The sequence below is a fragment of the Sus scrofa genome, chromosome 9 (genome assembly GCF_054392235.1).
Source record: "Sus scrofa isolate SSC_HxYL_T2T_F1_AM1 chromosome 9, Sscrofa_HxYL_maternal_Yorkshire_Landrace_v2.0, whole genome shotgun sequence".
Classification (NCBI taxonomy): Eukaryota; Metazoa; Chordata; class Mammalia; order Artiodactyla; family Suidae; genus Sus; species Sus scrofa.
Genome location: NC_139391.1, coordinates 20,920,726 through 20,948,164, shown reverse-complemented (window position 1 = coordinate 20,948,164; position 27,439 = coordinate 20,920,726). Strand labels below are relative to the sequence as shown.

The window sequence follows — 27,439 nt, the reverse complement described above, 5'->3', positions numbered from 1 at the left end:
GATCTCTGCTCTGGGAACTCCATATGATGTGGGGCAGCCAAAAAAAAAAAAAAAAAAAAATGATGAGTAATTAGCAATAAACAAGTAAAATGAAATTTGTTGAAATATTTCCTAGTCCCACCTCTTCTATTTACTGAAAGCATTTTAATTAAATTTATATTATGTCTTTTTAAAATATTTGGTGTAATTTACCAGTGAAACCATGTGTGATTAGTTTTTTGTGGGAAAGTATTTAGTGACTAATTCAATTTCTTTCATTAATATAGAGCTCTTCATGTTATGTTTTTTTTTCTTGAATGAGCTTTAGTAATTTGTGTTTTTCGAGAAATTTGTCCATTTATCTAAATTGTCTAATTTGTTGACATCATTTTCCTAGTGTTCTTCTGTATCCTTTTAATACCTACATGATGTGCATGGAAAGCCCTTCTTTCACTTCTGATATTGCTGATTTGGTTTTAATCTTTATTTTTCTTAAATAATTGAGAATTTCATGTTTATTGAGCTTTTAAAAGTATCTTTGTTAACTTTGCTAATTTTCTTTTCTTTTTTTATCTGTTTTTATGTCATTGGTTTCTGCTATTACTTTATTTTCTTCCTTCCACTTACTTGGATTTAGTTTGTTCTTTTTTTAGGTTATTGTGATGAAATCTTAAGTCACTGATATCTAACATAAGCAGTAATTTCTACATTTTCCTACAAGAACTATTTAGTTATCTCCAGAAATTCTTATATAAAGCATTTTTATTATCTTTCAGTTAAAAATATTTTTGATTTCCCTTGCAATTCCTTAATGACCACGAATTTTATAGGTATAGGTTGTTTAATTTCCAAATACTTAGGGTGTTACTGAGCATCTTACATACATTCTGTAGTTGTTGGTTATTCTGTAAATATAAATTAGACCAAGGTAGATATTTGTGTTGTTTAGATCCTCTGTGTTCTTACCCTTTTGTATTTTTATTTTTTAATTTTGGTCTACTTGTTCTATTATTTGCTGAGACAGGCTTTTTTTTAATGTCTACTATGTTGTTTACTTCTCTCTTTAACTCCTTAATTCTGTGTGTTCTTGAGCTCTTGAATATAGAGAATCCCCAACTAGGGTTTACTCATTTAAAGACATGTAAAACCTGTAAATCAACTATACTTTAATAAAATTAAATTTTAAAAAAGTCATAATGAAAAACATGGTAAGAGCTCACAAAATGCACATTCAGTACCGTCTGGGACAGTTTCATGGAGAGGGTAGAGCAGAACAGGCAGAATTCAGAAAAGAACTACAGAGAGCAATTCAGAAAGATGAAATAACATGAAAAAATAATAGTTATAGAAGTAAGTATTACAATGGAATCTGAAGAAAAGTTGATTAGACAAAAAAGGAACAAATTACAAATCGCTTTAAATACAAGGCCAAAGAGCCTGGATTTGATGGATAATTTGTATGAACTCAATCCATTAATTCATTGAACAAAGACTGGCCAAGTAAACCTATTATAGATTCATAAAGGACTTTCAGAAAGAGGCATTTTCCCCAAAAACAAAATGAAGGGGGTGGGGGGGGGGGCCAAAGGAAAAGACCTCCCAGATTATATGCAATAACTCAGTCAAAAGAGGACATGAGTCCAGAAATTGGGTAATGACAGCAAAGCTGGAAGGAAAAGGATACTTCTAAAAATTATTTGAATAACCAAGAAGAACCTAGAGAAGGCTCATAGAAGAGAAAAGGGAAAAAAATAAAGGCAAAAATACTTTACTCGGAGAGACAGTATATCAAAGAATAGTTAAGAGATTTACTTTAGAGTCACTCTACCACTGTATGACTGGGGGAAAATTCTGCATAGGTCTTCCATATTTCTCCGTATTTTATAAAAGAAGTACTTATCTTTTGTTTAGACTATCTTTGAAGTACGTATCTTTAGAGTGAACAACTTTGAAAGCTATGGTTTTTTTGCTCTGGAGCAAAAAGGCATGTTTATTACCCATTATAAAAGATTTGGTTCCCCCAAGCTCAGAGTTCTCCTTTTCTGCAATGTATTTGTTTGCAGAATATGTTTGCAGGTGTCGCCTGGCTCTCTTCTCATCACCCTAGGAGAATTGGGAGCTCAAGGAACTATCACCAAAAAAATGATGATATTCTATCCACTGTTGTTGCTGTGAGTAATAAAGTCACTTGTCTCTGACTGGAAATCTCAGATCTTCTGCCAGCATCCCTGACATTATGGACAGTTTCATAAACAAGTTGGCCTGAAAGCAGGGTAAAATAAAATCTCAGCCTCTTTATAATTCTTGCCAATATTCCTTTTGTCAGGAGTATGATCATGTGGCAATTAATTCATTTCAAGCCACAGTTTACTATATACTGAAAATAAAAGCATTTACTTCATAGGTTATCAGTTTACATACTTTAGGTCACCATGTTATATGAGAAAATCAATATAAATGAAGTAATAGGAGTTCCCATCATGGCGCAGTGGTTAACGAATCCGACTAGGAACCATGAGGTCACGGGTTCGATCCCTGGCCTTACTCAGTGGGTTAAGGATCCGGCGTTGCCGTGAGCTGTGGTGTAGGTTGCAGACTTGGCTCAGATCCCGTGTTGCTGTGGCTGTGGTGTAGGCTGGTGGCTACAGCTCCGATTGGACCCCTAGCCTGGGAACCTCCATATGCCGCGTGAGGGCCCTAGAAAAAGGCATATGTAATATTTTATACATATATATACACACACATGTTTTGCCACTTGCTCCTCAACAGTTACGTAGATTAACAAAGACGCAAATGGCTAAAATGGTAATAATGGAAATACTTTTACAGAATCTTCTTTAAAATAAAAACCAAAGTCTGTGTAGGCATGTGTATATAGGTTGTTATAATCTCCTACTATATATCTAAGAAAATGAAATCATGGGACAGAGTCCATTAGAGTTCCTGGATGGCTTAATATAAATTCAGTATTAACACATTTTAGTAAACCAAGAGAAATTTTTCAATGTACTAATTATATATGAATTTTTTTCAATTATCAGTTGCCTGAAAATATGAGGGGAAAAGGGAATAATGAACATGAACCTAGGAGTTCCCTTGTGGCTTAGTGAGTTAAGGATCTTGCATTGTTACTGCTGCGGCTCTTTTACAGCTATGGCATGCATTCGATCCCTCACCTGAGAACTTCTGCATGCTAGGGCAAAACCAAAAAAAAAAAAAAAAAAAAAAAAGAACTTAAATCTCTTCTCACATTTCTCAAAGTAGGAGCCTTCATAATGTACAGCTGGCATTAGCTGCCATCAAATGATAAAGTTAACTTGTCCAAGTAGGAGGCTTTCTTAACAATAATCTTAATTACCATGTTATGTTCATTGTCTGCATCAGGAAAGATACATATATATAATTCACAAGATTACAGAAGGATGACAACCAAGGAACACTTTGTACTGCATCTGACCTTAAAGTTAGTAAAATTTAAACTACATCTACTAAGACATTAAAACCTCAGTAAAATAGCAATATATACCATACAGACTTATTACCTTTTCTTTGTCCAAAAGCAGATTATCTTCCATACAGGAAATAATGTCAATGGAACATAAAAGATGGTTTTCTGGGGGTTTTTTTTTTTATATATTTTTTAGGGCCACACCTGCGACATATGGAAGTTTCCAAGGCTAGGGTCATACTAGAGCTGCAGCTGCCAGCCTACACCACAGCTGCCACAAAGTGGGAGCCACATCTGCAACCTATACCACAGCTCATGGCAATGCCGGATCCTTAACCCACTGAGCAAGGCCAGGGATAGAACCCACATCCTCATGGATACTAGTCAGGTTCTTAACCCAATGAGCCACAATGGGAACTCCTAAAAGATGTAAAAAGGCTATATTTAAAAAAAAAATTTAGTTGCACCTATAACATGTAAGATTTTAAATATACTACATATTCCTTCTCCAAGACAGGGAGATGCAGCAGGAAAAAGATCTCTTTGGATTCAATTCCCAGATTTGAATTGTTCCTTTGAATTGGGAAATTTCTCTGTGACTTAGTTTCATTATGGGCAAAAAGGAAAAACTGTACTTTACTTAGCAAGGATAAAAATTAAAATGAAAAAATGTTTAAATAACAGCACTAATATATGTAAGTTTTTTTCCCTTCCTAAAAGCTAAAAGAATATAATGAAGTATTATTTAGTACTACAAAGAAATGAGTTGGAGTTCCCGTTGTGGCTCAGTGGTTAACAAATCTGACTAGGAACCATGATGTTGCAGGTTCAATCCCTAGCCTCGCTCAGTGGGTTAATGATCTGTCATTGGCATTGCCGTGAGCTGTGGTGTAGGTCGCAGACCCGGCTCGGATCCTGCGTTGCTGTGGCTCTGGCGCAGGCCAGGAGCTACAGCTCCGATTAGACCCCTTGCCTGGGAACCTCCATATGCCTCAGGTGTGGCCCTAGAAAAGACAAAAAAAAAAAAAAAAAGAAAAGAAAGAAAAAGAAATGTGCTCATCAAGCCACACTGTAAGAAATGGTGCATGTTACTAAGTGAAAGAAGCCAATCTGAAAAGGCTATGGACTGTACCATTCCATCTATAAGATATTCTGGAAAAGGCAAAGAGACAGTAAAAAGATCAGTGGTTGCTAGTGGTCTGTGGGAAGAAGGGATAGACAGGTATAACACAGAGGATTTTTAGGGTAGTGAAACTACTTTGTATGATATTATAATGAAGGATACATATTATTATAGATTTGACAAAACCTATAGAATGAAGAACACCAAGAATATACCCTAAAGTAAACTATGCACGTTGGTGGAAGATGTTGGTATGACGGAGACGTAGGGCAGGAGGAGGATAATGTCTCAACAATCCACACTTCCTGCTAAACTTTGCTGTGAACCTAAGATTGCTCTAAAAACTGTCTATTAACATAAAAAACAAACAAACAAAAATACTGTGCAATAAATAACAAAGCCATAAAGATAAATCATTAGATAACTTTGAAAATCTTGAATTCTAAGATTAGCAAAAACCTGACAAGATAATTTGAATATCCAGTTAGGTTACTTTCCAAATAATCCAGATTTGCGGATATATATAGACTAAATTTAAAGCCCTGTGAATGCCCATAACTATTATAAATGTTTAAGTGGGTAAATTATTTTCTATTAAAAAAATAATGAACTATTACCTCATAATTTTAAAACATAATTTCACTTCTATAAGATGAAAAGTCAAGAATTACTAATAATTTTAATAAGGGATTTTAACAATTATTAATAAAAACCCAAGTTCCTTTGTCCTTCATCTCATTTATTCTACTCTAGTTTCTTCAAATGCCTCAACCAGGAATCTGTAAGGATCTACCTCAGGCCCTCCAAGCTCAGCAATTATTTTAATACTACTACTACTGTATGCTCAATTGAGTAAATTATTGTTCATTCAAGTTCAGAGTCAGTAGTTCCAAAGTGAATGCTTATGCATAAAACAGTCCTGAATAGAGGTCACAGCTTTCTATGTTTATAGCTTCTCCACACGATTAATCTTGCAGCTGCACTTGATTAGTTTTTGACATGAATGCACTGTCTCTGAAAGGTCAATACAAGGAGGTTTCCATCCTCTTGACATTCCCCTCTAACCTCTGCTATTCAGAAACATTAAACCACTTGTAATAGCATTACACAGGAATTTTCAGTGTCTAGACTCAAAGAAAGTTCTCTATCAGGAGCGCTGCATGCTTTAGACTGCAAAAGGTATCTGACCATGTCCCCTTCTTTAAGAAGAGCTTTGTGGAAAACAAAAGTTCATTATCAAAATAGCCCAGATTCCCAATGATGATATCATACCATTTTGGCAAAAGCAAAGCTGAAAGAGTAAGGATAATGATCGCAAACCTAGCGGTTGAGGTTAAATTCCTCTCCCCCAAAATGTAAATTAGTAATTTGTCTTCATTAAAATAGAAATCATGATAAAGGGTCATTCATACCAACCATTACATTAATATACCAAGGTCATGGGTGAATATTAAGAAAAGTGATACATGAATACGAAGTCACTCAACTAGTGAATTATGACTGAATATTCCCCAAAGGTGGTTCCTACAGTATTTCAAATTTTTTTTCCAAATATAGGAAAAAGGAGCACATATTGTTCTAACCATATAGAAATACACACACATAAAAAAAATACACCACAGCTTGTGTAAACTGATGTTTTTATCCAAACACAAATGTAGACAGAAAAGTATCACACTACAGAGTAATAGTTAATGTGGGAGGAAATGTTAAAAAAAATAAATTTACTTAGTATTTGGAAGAAACTAACTTAAGGGAACAAGAGACATACTGACCTTAGGCCATAGAAAACACAACAACTTTAACTCTGAATTCTAGTGCCTTATATGACTATTTTAATTCTACAATTATAATAGCATCATGCAAAACACTCCTATACGGTAAAATTAGAAATTATATAATTCATAGGGCTACCCTGAGAGTTTATTATTTTTCTTCTACACTGTATATGAAGTAAGATACTCCTAAAATTTATTACAAAATAACCTAAAAGCTTGGGTTATCAAAACCTTTCCTCCAATATACTATTAATACATCTCCACTTAGTCCTTTTGTATTTCCTATCCTCAAGTACTCTAAATTCCATTTATAAAGATGGCTGAAGACAGATTAAGAACACTTAATAGATGGAATTTCTAAAAAAGAATACATCTTCACTATCTCCCTCAAAAAGGCAGTCAAAATCTTCATTTGCATTATCTTTCCAAATTGTAAATTGTTTGTCAAGGAAAATGGGAATGACAGCTAAAGAAGGGCAAAAGTTGAGAAAGTAAAATATTCTTAAAGATGTGATTCTGTTGTTAAATAATCAGTATGACTTAAACTGAATACAAATCTGAGTGCTTATCTAGAATTTATTTCTATTTCCCTTCCCAATAACTTGCCTTTTTTTTTTTTTTTTTTTTTTTTTTTTTGCTTTTTAAGGGCTGTGCCCTTGGCATATGGAGTTTCCCAGGCTAGGGGTCTAATCGGAGCTACAGCTGCCTACCTATGCCACAGCCACAGCAACTAGGGATCTGCGTCTCATCTGCTACCTACACCACAGTTCACAGCAATGCTGGATCCTTAACCCACTGAGAGAGGCCAGAGTTTGAACCTGCAACCTCATGGTTCCTAGTTGGATTTGTTTCCACTGCTCCACGATGGGAACTCCCCTAATAATTTGTCTTTAATTGAAAGAGCTTTACTATTTTCTCAGTACTGGCTAGCTTATCATGTTTTTAAATATTCTTATGACTGATCCCAGAGGGAATTGGTCTAAAAATGAGCAGTAGCAAAAATGTTAATGCTGATGCTAACCTCCTTTACATTAAACGCCTCTATATGCCAAAAGTCTTTGAAATGAAAAGCTCTGACATGGCAATAAATAGCAGAATCTCCAGAACTGTATTTGTAAACCTACAAGAAGTTACTACTAAAGATTTAAGCTTGCATATTCCAGGGCAATTTAAGACTTTCCAAATTCTGGTCTAAACCTTGAAACAGTGTCATTTAAAAGTCTGTTTTAAAGTTGATTTGGGAAGGAAGTAACAATACTACTACTATATGTTAGTCCCAATATAAACTTTTGAGAGCAAGCCTTAGAATCTAAAAACTTAAAAGAAAAATTTTTATAGGTAAAAGTATTGTGGCAAGAAGATGCTTAAATGGGGACCACAAGTATTTTCAGCAGAGCAACCTGGCAAGAAATGCTTGTGAGAGCAGCTCCAAGAAAGCTCACGCTCTGAGCACAGCTATGGCCATCCTTTGATACATACAGAAAGTGCACAAGACTTCATTTTCTGGAAGAAACATATCTCTCCCTATCCCTAGACCACAACTGTGGTGACCCAGAATACAGGGTAGATGAAAATTCAGTAACAGTAGAGAATGTTTTTTCCCACTGCCACCCATCCATAAGTCTAGAAATTCTGGCGTGGAAATTAAGGCTGGTTCTGGTAAAATGTACTAGGCTTAAAATTAATAAAAAAAAAAATCCTATATTAACTCAATAAATGGCAATAACACATAAAGCGTTTGAGTTAGGTTCCAAATCAGAGCATTTAAAAAATGTTTTTCAAAGGCAAAGATGCTCCCTTCCCTATATCCATGGCATCTGTACATTCTCCCAGTATAGTACCAAATATATTTAAACTATGAGTCTCCTGTAAGCAAAAAAATCCTCAGTATACAGCAAAGTAAAAAGAGACAATCAGATATTTTTGAATGAATTTATAAAACTAGGTACTCTGGAGTTCCCGTCGTGGCGCAGTGGTTAACGAATCTGACTAGGAACCATGAGGCTGCATGTTCGATCCCTGTCCTTGCTCAGTGGGTTGAGGATCCAGCGTTGCTGTGAGCTGTGGTATAGGTCACAGATGCAGCTCAGACCCCGAGTTGCTGTGGCTGTGGCGTAGGCCGGTGGCTACAGCTCTGATTAGACCCCTAGCCTGGGAACTTCCATATGCTGCAGGAGCAGTCCTAGAAAAGGCAAAAAGACCAAAAAACAAAACAAAACAAAACAAAAAACGAGGTACTTTGTCAAATGTTCTTCATTTCTAAATTTTTTTCTAAGTTTTTTCCATTCCTTTTACTTGTCCTCACCATCTGCTACAAGTGCCTGAACATAGTAGGTGTTCAATCATTGAAGAACAGAAAGAAAGGGAGGGAGGAAAGAAAGATGAGGAAGAAGGGAGGGAGGGAAGAAGTAAGGAAAAAAGGAATAAAGAAGGGAAGGGAAAAAAGGACCAACTAACTACACTCAGGCATTAGATGTTATGAACTTGGAAAATAACCACATTAAATTGTTTTTGTTTAGTTCTGTTCTATTTTCCCCTAGAACACTATAATGCATTTCAAGGGTTTCCAAGGTTCCCACTCTAATAGACTTCCTCCTAAATAAATTTAGACTGAAAAGAGGTATCCTAATAAAAATGTAAAATGAGACAAACTAAACATGGATTGAGATGGAATTAATTTATGCTTTGTCACTTGTTTTGCAAATAAATGACAATTTTCTTTTCAAGTAACATACAAATTTTAAAAATCATTATGTAACTTTTTCATTCTCATAAGCATTGAATTTACGACACACTTGATAAATGGATTTTCGAGAAATGCTTCAATAATTAAATATGAAAATAAAATTTAAGCTTAAGACTCTTGACAACCTAAGTGACACTTTTTTGCCATGCCACACATAAAACGAAACCGACCACAAATAAACTATAAAAATAATGAAAACTACTAATTTTAACAGAACTGTTAAGTACTGTAAAGAAATCCTTCACATCAAGAGCACAAATTTAGCAAATTTCACTTGCTAATTCAGAAAGAGATCAGTATCTAATGTCAAATTACAGGTTAATATCTCCTTTCTTGTTGTGAGCCACATGGGAAGTACAACATCTCCTTTCTTGATTCTAATGGAGGAACAAAGTTTATTCTGTTATGTGACAACACAAAGGAACTTAGGGTGTTTTTCCTTCTGTACTATGTAACAATACTCTGTGTAAAGGTCAGGTATGTTTTACCATTTATGCTGAATTAGAATTTCTTGTGTTAAAAGAATACATAGTCATGCAGCTATTGTACCTTCTGTTTATATCAGGAAATTTCTAGAAAGAGGAAAACTAGTTTTGTTTTTTATTTTCCTGAAGATAAAAATAGCCTAGACCTGAAAAATACTTTATTTCCATTTTTTGGTACAGTAAATAAAGCTCATATTTTTTTATCCTGGAGAAATATAACCAAACTTCATAAATATCCCTTCAATGTTCCAAATCTTTAATTATAAACACCAATATTTAATATTAGGTAATGTGTTCTAAAATATGTATCTATCCATAAAGTAATTTTAATTTTTTAGATAGTAATTTGTAAAAATTCTTAATATTTTTTTAAAGCCCACTAATGGCATATATTGTATTATCCTATTTGTAGGATTATGCACTAAAAAGTTCAGGTTTCTCTGAGAATTTCACTCAATCTGGGCTTTGTCTTTATCAGAAAGCCAAGAAATATTGAATAAGTGGCCAGACTGCACAATTATATTTGGAATCTACTTCCTGACAACTCTGAAAAGATCTTCCTGTAAAACTAAGCCTCAATTTCAGGTTCTCCTCACCGAACTCCATAAAAATAATACCCCAACTGTGTACAAAAGAAAAAGAAAACACTCTAATGGCCAGGCATCTAAATCTGATATAGTCGAATTACAACAATTTTTGGCTAGAAAGACTAGCATGCCCTAAAGTAATCAAACATATAGTAGATTTTACTGATTTTATCATTCTTTTAAATTTTATTTCCTTAGTATTTGTGCCTAATTAACTAAGTTCACTACAGTGGGAAAAAAAAACAGCTAATATAACTTTAAGAACCTTCGTTTTAATTTTATGTATATCAAAAGTTGTACCTGTAATATTCAATCAAATGTTTAATTTTTGAATATTTCACCACTACAAAAGGTTGATAAAAGTTATACATCACTTTTTAGTGCAAATTCTAAAATATTTCCCAACAAAACAAAAAAATCATGTAAAAAGTATTGTTTTTACATGATTTTTATTTTTCCAACTAAAATTATAAAAGCTGGTTTTAAAAACTGGTTTGTTTTCTTTAATATTCTAGCCAACAGAGTGGTATTATTCCATACAAGTTTGTAACTGCTACAAAGCAGTCTTGCCCAGATACTGAAAATTGTTTTAAAATGCTACCATAATAATATCAAGCAAATGCCATGTTTTTAAAATGTCTCAAGTTTTACCCATTGTTATTACCATGGAACATCCACAATAGGAGGCAGAGTCCAAGAAACTACGGACTGAAAATAACAGCCACACGAAATAGCTTTCATTTGCATGCAATGGGGAAAAGACTTTTTCAATCAAACTGACTGAAACTGCTTGAAATGTATCATTCTTGACAGTATCATATTCAAGAAAAGCAGAAAAGGAAGACAGGGAAGAAAGGAAAGACAGACATTTCACAGTAAATAAATTGCCCATATGTGGCTAACTGGATTTGCATTTGGTATCTTACAAAGAGCACTCATGTTTCTAAGGTAAAATATTCAAAGTTTAAAAATTTTTTTCAGATTTTAATAAACTTATTTCAAATGACACACAACTAAGACTTAAATAAAAAGCATACTTGGTTAAAAAAAATAAAACGTATAAAACTTATATGGTTTTTTGTTTGTTTGGTTGGTTGGTTGGTTGGTTGGTTTTTGTCTCTCTGCCTTTTCTAAGGCTGCTCCCACGGCATATGGAGGTTCCCAGGCTAGGGGTCGAATTGGAGCTGTAGCCACCAGCCTATGCCACAGCCACAGCAATGCCAGATCCACAGCAATGCCAGATCCAAGCCGCGTCTGCAACCTACACCACAGCTCACGGCAACGCTGGATCCTTATCCCACTGAGCAAGGCCAGGGATCAAACCCGCAACCTCATGGTTCCTAGTCAGATTCCTTAACCACTGAGCCACGATAGGAACTCCCACCTATACAGTTTTAAAGGGCAAAAAAAAATAGAACCCAACATTCATTAAATGGCCTATGCACACACCAATTTAGTAAGATGTAATTCATCTATTTATGTTATACGAAGGCTAAAATTATGGCCACGCATCAGGAAATAAGCAAGATATCTAATAATTTTCTAAAAAACAATACCACATCACATGTGATTCGTTATATATTGTAGATCCTCCAAGGCTGAAAGAGGGACATAGCTGCTCTTGGATAACTATCACCAACTTCAAGGGGAACTCTAAGTACAACGAATTAGGTTTTCCCTTCTCTCTTTACTTCCATACTTATAGCAACCAGTGACTTCATAGAGAATTCTGGAGGGTTGAGAGAGCATGTGAAGGACGACAGGAACCTTACTGAATATAGTAGATTTACAAATACAAGGCAGTCATTTTAACTAGAGTTTTATGATTGTTTTGATTTGTATATTTTATGATAATTATAACTTTCTTCTATACATAAATATACTGGTATTATTATTGGTATTGGTATTATTATTTCTTATTGGTATCGGTATTATTATTTCTTATTGGTATCAGTAATACTATTCTTTAAGAAAGCAGTACTGTAAGATATTAAATATAGTTCAATATCTTGTAATAACCTGTAATGGAAAAGAAAAATCTGAAAAATATATACATAACTGAATCACTTGGCTGTACACCAGAAACTAATGCAATACTGCAAACCAAGTATACTTAAATAAAAGAAAAAATGGGAGTTCCCATTGTGGCTCAGTGGTAACAAACACGACTAGAATCTATGAGGATGCAGTTCAATCCTTGCCCACGCTCAGTGGGTTAAGAATCCGGCATTGCTGTGAGCTGTAGCATAGGTTGCAGATAAAGCTAGCATCTGGCATTGCTGTGGCTGTGGTGTAGGCCAGCAGCTGCAGCTCCAATTTAACCCTTAGCCTGGGAACCACCATATGCCATAGGTGCAGCCCTAAAAAGATCCCTCTCCCCAAAAAAATTAAAGAATAAGCATGAATATCATAATTTGAACATTATTTTATTAACCTTTTCTACCGGTAAGTGAAAAAAGCAAAAATAACAAGACTATGTCTTACCACAAAAATATTTTATTTGCCACAGCAATTCTTCAATACATATAAATTTAACAGAAATTTATTGGGTATCTACTATACCTCAGCATGATCCTAGACCTAGTAATAATCTGAAACAAATATAATATATAATTCTCCTCCTTAATGAATACTTAAAACATGACTGAAAACCAACTAAAGAAAAGAAGAAAAAAAAAGAAAAAAAGAAGTTCTTCTAATTCTTTTGCTGATCATACAATGAAAATTCACTATTAATGTCATAGCCACAAAATTAAAAGCTTAACATTTATTCCCTGGGTACTTAGCAGCAATTAACTAACAGTGATTTCCACATACACCCTGACCCAAAGGGTTCTTTTCCAATTCTTAGCACCAAAACTAAAATAATGTTGGTATCTGGAATCTCATTAACATTTAGCTCAATGGGAAAATAACCTGAAAAAACCGTATCAATTACAAAGCAAATGGATCAAAATTAATAGAGACTAAAATAATGATCCATATCTTAGAAAAACTACAGGCAAAGCGATTTTTAAAATTTCCCTTATAATTTTCAGACACCTCTGAAATGCTTCTCACATCAGACCTCATTACTACTGTCCTAGCTTAGAAACTACTAGACACCAGCTCCTCTAGAGCAGGTACCATGTTATCTCTACTCTGACATATCACACCACCCTAACTTAATAATGAATTGCAATATTCAGTGCCTTTTTCACTTTTTTATGAGTAAATAATAAAGTATTGAAACCTGACAATCAAAATATTTATTAAAAACATTATCACATGGCTTATTCACACATACAATCAACCACATTCTTAACCAATATGTGAACTGATTTTATTTATTTATTTATTATTTATTTTTGCTTTTTAGGACAACACCCACAGCATATGAAAGTTCCCAGGCTAGGAGTCGAATCAGAGCTACAGCTGCCAGCCTGCACCACAGCCACAGCAATGAAGTACCCAAGCCGCGTCTGTGACCTACACTCCAGCTCACAGCAACACTGGATCCTTAACCCACTGAGCAAGGTCAGGGATTGAACTTGTATCCTCATGGATCCTAGCTGCATTTGTTTCTGTTGCACCACAATGGGAGCTTCCTGAGCTGATTTTATAAAGAAATAACCTAGGAGTTCCCGTGGTGGCACAGTGGTTAACGAATCCGACTAGGAACCATGAGGTTGCGGGTTCGGTCCCTGCCCTTGCTCAGTGGGTTAAGGATCCGGCGTTGCCATGAGCTGTGGTGTAGGTTGCAGACGCGGCTCGGATCCCGTGTTGCTGTGGCTCTGGCGTAGGCCGGTGGCTACAGCTCCGATTCAACCCCTAGCCTGGGAACCTCCATATGCCGCAGGAGCGGCCCAAGAAATAGCAAAAAGACAAAAAAATAATAATAACCTAAACAAGAAGAAATCATAAAACAAACCCAAATCATTTATCAAATTACATGGGATAAAACTTATCGCTGTCATATATAAGTAAATGATGACTGATGGCTTCAAATAGCACATACACACTACAAAAAATAAAAATAAATAAAAAATAATGGTTTTCTGAAAACTCTTATACTCACTCATATTCACCTAACTAGCAATGCATGAATCTACAAGTTAAAAAATAAGTATGTGTAAGAAAGGTATACTTCTCTTTAAAGAAATGATCCACTTCTGATGTTTGCCTATACATAAAATATGTAAGTATATAATTTATTTATATTCTCATTGGCTTTTAGTACAAAAACAAAAGATAGGGTCTTCTGAGTATAAAACTACTTTCAAAGTTTATCTTGAAAAATATATTGGTACCAGGAGTTCCCGCCATGGTGCAGTGAAAAAGAATCCAACTAGGTTGCAGGTTCAATCCCTGGCCTCACTCAGTGGGTTAAGGATCTGGCATTGCCATGAGCTGTGGTGTAGGTTGCAGACATGGCTTGGATCCCACATTGCTGTGGCTCTGATGTAGGCTACAGCTACAGCTTCAATTGGACCCCTAGCCTGGGAACCTCCATGTGCTGTGGGTGCAGCCCTAAGAGGACAAAAGAAAAAAAATTTTATATATATATATATATATATATATATATATACACCAGGGATGGCTTTAATAGAGGTAGAAAGTCTACATAAATCAAATATAATGAAAGGAATAGAAAAAATAGTTATATAGCACCGAAGAAAAAGACCCGGGTCCAGATGGTTTATTAAGAGAATTCCAGTGTACTTTTAAAACTGTAAACACCCAAAGATACTTGCAACTATTCCAAAAACATAAAGAAAATTTCCAAGTTATTTTTATAAAGCAAGTATAACACTGAGTGCAAAACCTAAAAACAATTTCAAAAACAAATTACAGCACATCTTATTAACATTGCTGCAAAAACTACAAATAATAGACTCACAACAATTTAAGTCACGTATCATGACTGTAGTGATTTTAAAATACATTGTACGAAGTTTGTATACTCCTCTTTTGCAAAGGTAGAGCCTAATTCCACTCCTAAGTGTTAGGTGTACTTAGTGACTCACTCCTAGGGAGTAGAATGTGGCACCAATGATAACATGTGTCTTACAAAATTAGGACATAAAAGACACTGTGGCTCCCTCTTTCCTTTCTCTTACAACATTCAAGGGTTAGGGTACCTTTTCTAGAAGTCTTTGAAATTCTAAAAGATTTCTAAGTATTAAGATGTGATTGTCTTAAGAGTCGGTTTCAAGTTTTCCAATTACTGAAATACAACCAAAAAAGAAAAAAACTAAGAAAAACTTTGCTTGATTTGTGTCCAAAATACACATTTTCCCCACCTCACTCTCTCTCTCACCCAATACCACTCCTGCCACTATTTCTCTTTTAACCAGATGTTTTTCTACTTTCCATGGCATTATCTATAATAATCCTCAAAGACAGCAGTCAAAGATAAACTGGAATTAGGCAGTGACAGAAATTCTCCAAGATGGTGATTATGTTTATCAGGAGTTGCAAGGGCTTTGAAGTCTGGAGAATATCTGTAAACAGGCAAGAAAAAATTTGAGGGGTAAATCAATTTTGGCCCTATGTGACAAGGTTACCAAATCAAGTAAATGACTTTTTTGTCATACAGCTCTCTTAGGAATCAGTAGGTTCAAAAATATTAAAATAGCAGTTCCTTGTTCCACATGACTGATTTAAAAAGAAAATATGGATCTGCTGCCTTATTTTTGGCTTTTCAAAGTGATCTTTTAAATCCTATGTTAACAGCAGTTTCAGAATGCATACCTCCCAGCCCTATAAATATTTTCGTCAAACAAACGTTATCAGAGAGATGCTGCCCACCGAGATGTTCTATCTACCATCCCCATCACTACCCAAACTCTTAACATGTTTATATTGATTAGTATGTGGCTGAGAATGCCTGGGATTCCTAGAAGGGAAGCATGAGAAAGGTCATGAGTACAGCTGGTATAGGATAGGTAATAACCTCAGGCATGGGACTAGTTAAACCTTTAAAAAGCACAACACTAGCTAATAAGATTTTTTTTTTTAAATAGCATTTTTCTACTCCACGCAATCCTCAAAAGAATATATTGCATTGGGAAAATTATGGTATAATTCAAAGAATGACCAAGACGAATTTCCAATCCCTGGGAACTTATAAAGCTAATGAGATAATACACAGGAAAAAACAATTAAAAGCAACATAAAATCAAGGAAAAGTGACTAGCATGGAATAGAATACTTGAGGGAAAAGTTCTATAAAAAGTTAAAACTTAAGCAAGAAGGCATGTAAAATACATGTGTATAATTTTAAATACAGAGTTTGTATTTGCATTAGTGTTTATGTTGTAGTAGCTTCTGTAGTAAATTTATATTCATAATATAGTTTTCATAGGATGTTCGTAAGATTAATCTGAATTCCCTGGGCAAACTAAAGTAGGCCTCAGAAAACAATACCGAAGAAAAATATTTTTAAGATGGGAAATAGCAAAGGGTTGCAGTTAACGGCAAAAATGGCCATAAGAATATGTCACGAAGTTCCCGTGTGGCTCAGCAGGTTAAGGATCTGGCATTGTCATTGCTGTGGCTCAGGTCACTGCTGTGGCACGGGTTGATCTCTGGCCCCAACTTCCACATGCCACGGGTGCAGCCAAATAAATAAATAGGTGGGATTTATAGTAAAAATATATGTATTTTTTCACAAAAAAATTAGTGATTTACCTTCCCAGTGGGGGAGAGCTGACCATGATGACCTTAATCTAGAAGGTGAGAATGAAAAAGAGTGAAAAGGGGACTTTTTTTCCTTTACACATTTCCACAAGTATGGAAAAAATGGAAAAAAATACTATTAAGATTTGATTTCTCCAAATATGAAAATCTGAAACTTTTTCAATAAAGACATTCCCTACACAAATTTTCAGAGTAATTGGTGTCCAATGTCCAGTAACTCAAACTTAAGTCAATAAATCCTTTCAAAGGACTATCGAGATTCTGTGGAGCAAAACACAGCAGCAGAAGACACAATCCTGCCCTGGAGAGTTTACTATCCACTGGTTTAAAAAATTAAATTAAGACTAGAAATTTTAAAAAGAAAAGATAAAAAGAATCTATTAGGTTTCATCAACTTATGGGTTTTGGAAGTGGCTATATCATACTATCTCATTTTTCACCGTTCATCTTCTAAAGCCTCAAATTTGGTATAAATTATAAAAATATAAGTTTTAAAAAAAGTGATTTGATCCTCCAGCATGAACATAACAAGCTTGATTCACATTTGAACAGCAGAAATACTAAAGTTACAAAGAGAAGTTTTCCAAGATGCCAAGATACTACCATTGTTACACTTTCTCATTTCTTCAGCTATAGCCTGTATTCTTTGTAAATTGTCAATTAAAGTCACAAATCAGAGGAATAATTCAAGAAACCCAAGAAGCAGACTGAATTTTAAAAGAAAGGTGAAAATAACAACATTCTAAAAACTTGTTTAAAAAAGCCAAAGATTAAGTGCCAGTATTGACAAAGTGTTGGGTGAGAAAAAGAACTTTCCCATAATGTACGCTGGAGTATAAACCAGTCCTAACCCTTGACCCAGCAACTCTTTCTCCAGAAATCTATCCAATATAAGAATAAACAAAACTGCCTAAGAGTATGTGCTCAAGGATGCTCATTTTACCATTAGAGAAATAAAATATTGAAAACAAACCACATGTCCAACTATCAGAGAATGAGTAACTAAATAATGGTGAATCTGTACTATGCAATAACTACACAACAGTTTCAAAGAATAAGTTAGACTGGCATATGTACCAATTGGAAGGATATTCATAACCTACTTTTATGTGAAAAAGGCGATATGCAGAATGTGTATGATCTCATTTTATTGTCCAAATAGATATATAACAGTTTTCTTCCATGTTCATACAGTGTATGCTTATACATGTAGATAAATAGACAACAGCCAAGAAGGATACAACATCAGACAGTTAATAATGAATGGCTAATCCAAAGGGTGAGAATGAAAAAGAGCGAAAAGAGGGGACATTTTTCCCTTTGTACATTTCTACATGCCTTGAAAATGTCAAATAGCATATACCTCTTTTATAATTTTTAAAAAATCTAATATAAACATTAAAAGAGTGATCTAAAAACAGAGTGATGGACTGCAACTTTTTTCAGATTTGACTTTAAATCAGTTCAATTTAATTAACCTAGAAAAACTCCATGACTAACTTTTTTTTTTTCCCCACAAAAGCCTCTGTATGAGATTGGGGGTGGTAAATGAACAAAAAGATGACTGTGCAAACTGCACTGGTTCCCTTTCTACAACACTCTAAAGAAACAGGCATCCCAACACCATGTAGTTAATCTGCTAAATTTCATCATCACAACAAAGAGGAGTCTGTGATGATGCTCTCCCTCATTGTTAAACCTCCAACTTGTAGCTGGGATTTCCGAATAAACCACCTTATTTAGCAAAATATCCTGTAACATACATACAAAGCACTCTTTCTAAACAAAGTCAGACACAGACATTAACTGAGTCTCAAAGTATAACATAGCCTAAGAAGGCTTAACTTTGAAAGACTGACAAATAAACAGCCTCTAGCCAGGCACACGTAATGTTTTATGCTAGATGAATGACTGGTAAAGGAATTTGACTTTATTTTACCACAAACAATAAGAAATTGTTGAAACAGTATAGCGACTAGACATTTTTCTTTAGGTTTACCGTTTGTTTGAAAAACACTCCAATCTCTGAAATTTAACATTGAAAAATACCATCAAAAGAGTCTCAATCGTTAAAATACTATAAGCATAAGGCAAATCGAATGGTGTTTCATTCACACAGAAACACACATATACATAACATGTTTCAGGTCAACTTAAGGCAATCATTACAAGAGACCCACATTCTGACTGGGCTCAAAGAGAAGGTGGTTTGAGGACCCATGACGGTTAAGGTCATGATATGAAAAACCCACAAAGCCCATGGGAGGGTTACATTCAGCTCAACAGGATCTCTTCGATCTGGCAGTTCCAACCCAACCACAATACTTTATGACAGTCACCCATTTCTCCATTCTCTGTTTTCATTTCATGTGAACACATTAATCAAAATCTGACCTCAGGTACTCCACTCAGTCAACTGGGTATACGTGCTCTCCCTGCAGGCCCCTCTAATGCATTGTCTTTAACTCAAACTTTCAGTTTGTACTTGCTCTGGAGTACCTCTAAGTAACCTCTGCCACATCAATCCAAGCTAAATCTCTGTGGGAAATAACTTATAAGAGTTTTATTAATGAACTCTTACTTGGTTTGCCTTACCTCCCTTTGAATCACAAAACGAGCACTGACATTTCTAAACATTTAAAATCTCCAAGTCAGAAAACGTTTGAAAGGATAAAATATTCGTAACTTATCATATAAGGATTTGGTCAAACCATTATTTTGACTAAGAGTCATTTCACTACAAACCATGAGAACAAAGTACCCGTAATACTAACCACACAATGGTAACCACATTTTCCAGTACATCATCTTTAAACATTGGGTTTTTATCCTTAATTTTTTCCCTCTCTTGTTTATAAAATAATTTTCTATTCACTCCTACACCAATCTTAAATCCCAAAGTGACATATCACTGAGTGAAAAATATTGGACCATAAAACAAGTGACTCAAATTACTGATTTTCACAATGTTTCACAAACAAAACAATTTTGTAAATCATTGTTTTCCTACTTATAAAGCAGATATTGTTTATAAATATATATATAAAGCTAAATGAGTATTATAAGACTAATCATTCAAATTTTACACTGAAAAAAAAGTAATCATCTTTAAAGATGAACTTTATTTGTAAGTAACAGGAATTCCCAGGGGAAAAACCAAATTCAATAGTGGACAAACCTTATATATTCTCTACAAGCAAAACGGTCTGAATCAAGTCAAAATTTTAATTCATGGGGAAGGGGTTATTTTTAAGATAGAAACTTTTGTATGTTAAAATCCGGTAAATTAGCCATGGCTCCTAGGAAAAATGGATGATTCCAGCTGGGGCCAGCAAATGTACCAGAGGATCATCTTACCTTACAGGGTAAGAGATGAGGGTTATATCAAGAGGATTTGGGAGGCAACTAGTAAAAGCTTCCACTGGCCAAAGAAGGGACCATCTGACCATCAAGAAGGATAACTATATAACATATTTATGTGTTTCAAAATAAGTCTATGACTTTACAGTAATTTTTAAAATCTCATTACTCGTTTTTGGAGCTGGTTTCTAGGGAACTAAGAGAGATGGATGGAGGGGAAACCAACCATTAAAACATATTTAAGATTTATCAACCAATGGAAATGTTATTGCATGTTCATTTTAACAAACAAGAGAAAGATGATGGGGAAATATGAACACTGATTAAATCTACGGTGTAAATAAGAAAAAAAATTTAACTGAGGTAAATGATACTCTATATTTTAAAGGGAGAACCTCTATCTTTTTAATGATACACACTAAAGTATTTACCAACTGAATAATACGATGTCTAAAATCCTCTTTAAAATTATTAAGGCGTGGTAACAGAAAAGTGGGTAGGGATATGGATGAAAGATATTGGTAGTCAGTATATATTTATTAATACACAAAGAGCATACAGGGAGTTCCCATTGTGGTGCAGCGGAAACAAATCCAACTAGGAACCATGAGGTTGTGGGTTCGATCCCTGGCCTTGCTCTGTGGGTTAAGGATCTGGCATTGCCGTGAGCTATGGTGTAGGTTGCAGATGCGGCTTGGATCCTGCGTTGTTGTGACTGTGGTGTAGGCTGGCAGCTGTAGCTCCGATTCGACCCCTAGCCTAGGAACCTCCATATGCCACAGGTGTGGCCCTAAAAAAAAAAAGTAACATACAGAAAATAGGTGATTTGCAAGTTTCAGTGTCACTGCATACATTTCAGTAATCCTAAAAGATATATCTGTACAACAGCTTACTCTTATCAGATGATTTAACTGTAATGCCCTTTTTAAAAAGTGCTCTGGAATTAAAAACCGTTAAGAGCTAAGTTTTTCTTGCCTTTAACTTTACTACAGATTATAGAGGAAATAAATTTTAATGATGACTGAACCATGCCAAGTGAAAAGAAACATCAGTCATTTAGACAGCTACAATTCAGACACAACAGAGCTTTTAGCTTCAAACAACAGGTTTTTTTTTTTTTCCCTTGCCCTTCCTTAACCTCAACTCTATAGAACTATGTTCGATTAGACTAAAAGCAATTAAACTCCAGTGGATTATGTATATGTGATAGATAAAAATTCCATCAAATACCACAGTAAAACCAAATATTAATTTTACTTATATTCCATACAAAAGTAAACTATTTAACAAAAAAACCACATTTATAGTTTTTAACACTAAGTATACTAGAGTATAAAAAGAAAAGAAACCCAAATGAATCAATACTTTAAAAAGTGAGATCCGTGAAAGCAGGGGCTATGTCATTTATCATTACATTCCCTGTGTCTAGAACCAATCTAAAATTATAATTTTCTAAAGAAAAAAATATTCCCTAAAGCAAGTCTAATCTTCTTTATGTAATATAATCAACAGATAGTAAGTGATGCAAAGTATCTTTGGGCATTCCCACCACATTAATATTAATGTCAGTTGTTTAAATAATTAAACAGCAAAAATAGAAAAGCAAATAGAAATTTATGTTCCATAGCCCTAGGTAGTAAAGATTTAAGGAGATTCAAATTCCTGACCTCAAGCAATATTTCTCATCACATACAACTCACAATACCCTGATTATGGTGCCTTTTTTTTTTTTTTTTTTTTTGTCTTTGTCCTTTTAGGGCCGCACCGGTGGCATATGGTGGTTCCCAGGCTGGGGGATTCTAATCAGAGCTATTGCTGCCAGCCTACGCCAGAGCCACAGCAACACCAGATCCGAGCCGCATCTGCAGCCTACATCACAGCTCATGGCAATGCCAGATCCTTAACCCACTAAGCAAGGCCAGAGATCGAACCCGCAATCTCATGGTTCCTAGTTGGATTTGCTTCTGCTGCGCCACAAGGGGTACTCTGGTGCTACCATTTTAATCATTATATTATAACAGGAATATGTGATTATTACAGACTATATTGAACAGCCCTCCACCTAATATCACAACTCCAAGCAGTTAACGAGAAACTGAAACTTAAACAAACATAAATACAAGAGAGGACTTTCGTTTTTAGTTTTCTCAGTTTGTCGATCTGTCTTCATTAACTCATTGAACATAAATTGGAATTATGTACCAAGTGTTACCCAGAATGCAAAGCAAAAACTGTCCTTAAAGAAAACGTAAAATCTAGCAGGAAACATAAGGCAAATAACTAAATAACAAATGTAAATGCAGGAAATACTAAGGCTTTTAGAGAGTATGTGCTGTGATACTGCAGAAAAAGGAAAAATGACTTCCAGCTGAGGACAGCAAAGCCTGCTTCACAGAGGAGGTAACAATTGAGATGGGTCTCTCCTGAGGAATGAGTAGGTTCTGAGTAAGTAAAGTGAAAGTAATGGGAAAGGGCACAGAGTTTGTTTGCAACAACGGTTTCCTTGCTTTTGAATCTTTCATTACCTTTTGGCATGGTACGGCTAGCTACTACCATCTGCTTTGTAGCATTCTGCGAGGTAAGGAAACATCTTAACTTTTCATTTCTTTGGCAGTGGTAGTGACAGAAAGGGCGGTCCTAGGCTGCAAAAACCAGGTGTTTCCTTCCCCATACTGTTGCACAGTCCAAGTAGCACCAGAAAAAGGAATATAACCTTAATATGGTTTTACCATAATTCTTTGGGAGCAACTGGTCTTACCACATTTGGTAAATATGCTTTATTTAAAATGTTAATTTAAGAAGTTCCCTGGTGGCCTAGTGATTAAGGATTTACCACTGTCACTGCAGCTAGGGTTCAATCCCAGGCCCGGGAATTTTCACAGGTTGTAGATGTGGCCAAGAAAACAAAAAATCAAATGTTAGTTTACATTTGTGCTTTAGTAATAAACCATGTTTAAGAGAACTATAGAAAAGACTGTAAACCTGTATATAACTTGACTTTCTTTTCAAGTGTTTTCTTCTATTAACATTTAGGTGAAAATATAATGCAATGGTTAAAAAACAACAACAACAACAAAAAAAAAAACACAAAAAAAACCCACGAACTCTTAACTGCCAAAATAGTCTTTTCACAAATCCATGCAAACCAAAACTAAAGACAGCAGGACCAATACTATCCAAAAGCAAGATAAACAGTGCTTTAAGACAGCTGTCGGAGCTAAAAGACCTGGAGCTAAAAGGTCACTAACTGGGAATCTTATGTGAGTCTGCAGTTCTCCACCTAATTCACCTGGTTTTCAGTTTCATTGAGTTCAACCTCTACCCAGTATCACAAGTCTGAGCAACGAACAAGAAACCGTAACTTAAAACACACATATAAGAAAGCACTTTGGTTTAATTCCTCTTCCTAACTTGAATACAGAATTAAAAAAGAAAAAAGAAAGAGCACACATCACAAAATGAACACTAAATATACCTACCACTGATAGAAAATACAAAACATAAGTATTTTACATTGACATGTAAACTTACAAAGCTTATGTGGAAAGAACAAAGACTTCATTATAATACCATTAAATATCATCACATTCAAAATTCTGTTCTGGATATTCATTTTTGGTAAATGCTTTTCAACTTCTTTCTTGTGCTTTGCTAAGGATAATAAGGATTATTACTCTCATTTCAAAGACATTCCATGTTACTAATCGTCTCTTTAAAATAAAAATTAGTAACTTAGTTAAAAGCAACTGAATACTTCAACATTATATAAAAATATTGACTGCAAGAATTCAATTCTCTTAAAAGAATCTGGGGGACTTAATTCGCCACGCTAACCTAACAATTAAAAAGCTGAACAAACTGAAAAACAACTCTTCTTGGACCCAAGAGAGGTGAGGACCCAAGGCAAACCACTGCCCCCAAGGCTGGAGAAAGAGACTAGGGAATACACTCAGTCACAACTTACCTCAGCAGAGACTCATGAGTCAAAACCATGGGAACCAGTGCCAGAGTAGAAAAACCTCAACTGTAACTGACTGACTTGCAGGATGCTCAGTGTGGACAAGTCTGAGAGTTAAGAACCCCAGGAGTACCAGTCATAAGGGGACCCTCACATTTTCATTAGTTTTACCTCCAAGAGCATAAATAGGTTCCACAGTAAACATCAGAGGAAAAACCCCTTGTGCTTCCAAGCAGGAGGAGGGGGAGGAAAGGAACCATTTTGAAATAAGCCAGAGCACTCTGCTCTTAACAAGACCTGCCCTCAGGGAAAATTCATTAACCACATCCTAACCTGCTGGGATACTAAGGGCCTAATTGGCCTGGAATAACCCAACTCCAGCCCACTTTAGTCATCCTATCCCACCTGAGGGGGTGAAGAAAACTGAAAAAAACCTGCAAAGTTCACAGTCCTGAGGCCCAGGTTCACTAAAGACTAAGACCAAATGATAGGACTATAGACTGCTTCCCTTCCCCCGCCCCACACCTCACTACCACAGTACTAAAGTCCTATTTACAGCAGTTTCTTTTACCCAGTACACTACGTCCAACTATCAAGAAAAAAACTTAAAAATGTACCAAAAGGCAAAAAAGCACAGTTTGAAGAGACAAAGTAAGCATCAGAACCATACACAGCATAGATAGATGTTGGAATTATCAAACCAGGAGTTTCAAACAGTTATGATTAATATGCTATTAGTTCTAGTGGACAAAGTAGACAGCATGTAAAAACAGATGGCAATATAAGTAGAGATGGAAATCCTAAGAAAGAACCTCCCTCAAAAAAATGCTAGAGATTAAAAAAAAAAAAAAAAAAGCACCTCCCACAATGTAACAGAAATGAAGAATGCCTTTGATAGGCTTACTAGTAGATAGGACACAGCTGAGGAAAGGATCTCTGAGCTTGAAGATATATCAGGACAAACCTTCAAAACTGAAAAGCTCTCTTTGAAAAAAGAGCAGAACAGAATATCCAAGGACTGTGGACAACTAGGAAAGGCTAACAAACATGTAATGGGGATACTAGAAGGAGAAGAAAGAAAGGAACAGAGGAAATATTTGCAACAATGAGAATTTCCCAAAATTAATGTCAAACACCAAATAACAGACTCAGCAAACTCAGAGAAAACTAGGCCAGATGAATGCCAAAAAAAAAAAAAAAAAAAAAATCACTATTCCTAGGCATATCATTTTCAAGCTAAAGAAAATCAAAGGAAAAAAATCCTCAAAGAAGCCAAAGGAGAAAAAATAATAATTTGTTGAACTAGCCTCCTTAACTATGCTTCTTATTCTTCAACAGTAATGTTACTGTTTTCCAATACACGTTTTGTTGTTTTAACCATTCGTTTTTTAATCTTTTAATTTATATATGATAAAATTGGAGTTCCCATCGTGGCTCAGTGGTTAATGAATCCAACTAGGAAACATGAGGTTGTGGGTTCGATCCGTGGCTTTGCTCAGTGGGTTAAGGATCCAGCATTGCCATGAGCAGTGGTGTAGGTTGCAGACGCAACTTGGATCCTGCGTTGCTGTGGCTGTGGTGTAGGCCGGCAGCTACAGCTCTGATTGGATTCCTAGCCTGGGATCCTCCATATGCCACAAGTGCGGCTCCAGAAAAAGACCAAAAGAAAAAAAAAAATTTATAGTATAATGGGTTTTGAAAAATGCACAGAGCTGTGTACCTACCAACCGGTATCATAACAAAAATATTCCTTTGTTTTGTCCTTTTGTAATCAACCCCTCCTCCACTTTCAGTCTCTGGCAACCACTAATCTGTTCCTCATCCCCTATAGTTTTGGCTTTTTGAGAATGTCATATAAATGGAATCATACCATATTTAGCCTTTAGGGGTTCACTGAGCTTTATGAATATGTAAATGTATGTCTTCCATCGAACTTGGGAGTTATCAGCCATTATTTCTTCAAATTTTTTTTCTGCACAAATCTCTTTGTCTTCTCCTCTAGGACACTTAAGACACAAATGTTAGACCTTTGCTATTGTCCTTCAGATCCTTAATCTCTGTTCATTTCCTCTAGTCTTTCTCTCCTTATTGTTCAGATTGTACAACTACTATCATGCTTCCTTCAACTTCACTTTTCTTTCTTTCAACTTCACTTTTTTTCACATCTTTCCAAGTGAAGATAATTATCACTCTGCTGTTGAAATCATCTAATGAATTTTTACTTCCTTTTTAACATTTAATATTAATATTGCAGTTATTTTAATTTTCTGTTCCCAAATTTCAATTTGGTCCTTTTTATGGTTTCTTTTTCTTGGCTGAGAACTTCAATCTTTCTATTCATTTCAAAAGTATTTACAGGGGAGTTTCCTCATGGTTCAGTGGGTTAAAGATCTGGCATTGTCACCACTTTGCCTCTGATTATAGTTGTGGCGCAGGTTCAATACCTGGCCTGGGAATTTCTGCATGTTGTGGGTGTGAAAGTGTTTACATATTATAATAGCTACAATGAGAACTTTTTATTGTAATTTCAACATCAAGGTCATCATAGAGTTGGTGCCTGTTGATTGCTGTTTTTCCTACACTTGGTTATGATTTCCTAGTCCTCAGTATGTTAAATACTTTTTTTTTTTTTTTTGTCTAATTAGGCCCGTACCCATGGCACATGGAGATTCCCAGGCTGGGGGCTGAAATGGAACAACAAGCCACTGGCCTATGCCACAGCCACAGCAACACCAGATCTGAGCCGTGTCTGTAACTTACACCACAGCTCAGGGTAATGCCAGATCCTTAATCCACTGAGCGAGGGCAAGGATTGAACCTGAAACTCATGGATACAAGTCAGATTCATTTCTGCTGAGCCATGGCAGGAACTCCAATGTTAACTACTTTTGGGGGGTTTTTTGGTTTGTTTTTGTTTGTTTGTTTGTTTGTTTTGTCTTTTTGCCATTTCTTGGGCAGCTCCCGTGGCATATGGAGGTTCCCAGGCTAGGGGTCTAATCGGAGCTGTAGCTGCCAGCCTACACAAGAGCCACAACAACGCAGGATCCGAGCCACGTCTGCGACCTACACCACAGCTCATGGCAACGCCAGATGGTCAACCCACTGAGCAAGGGCAGGGATCAAACCCGCAACCTCATGGTTCCTAGTCGGATTCGTTAATCACTGCACCACGATAGGAACTCCTGTTAACTACTTTTGAATTACATCCTAGAGATTTGTATTATCTCACTCTTAGTCATGTGAAAGACTTTTGGTCCTCTGCAGAATTGATTTGTTGTTGTTTTTGTCGTTGTT

The 27,439-nt window shown here is 35.5% G+C and overlaps 1 protein-coding gene and 1 long non-coding RNA gene across 15 annotated transcripts in view; both read right to left on the bottom strand.

Annotated features, from left to right (window-relative positions):
• Nucleotides 1–27,439, bottom strand: part of TMEM135 (transmembrane protein 135) — a 280,594-nt gene that overhangs the window by 102,844 nt on the left and 150,311 nt on the right. The window lies entirely within an intron of this gene.
• LOC146399777 (uncharacterized) lies at nucleotides 480–5,675 on the bottom strand. The gene is made up of 2 exons (XR_014814864.1): nucleotides 4,498–5,675; nucleotides 480–3,631 (listed from the first exon to the last, which is right to left on the bottom strand). It is a non-coding gene; the product is annotated as an uncharacterized LOC146399777 (long non-coding RNA).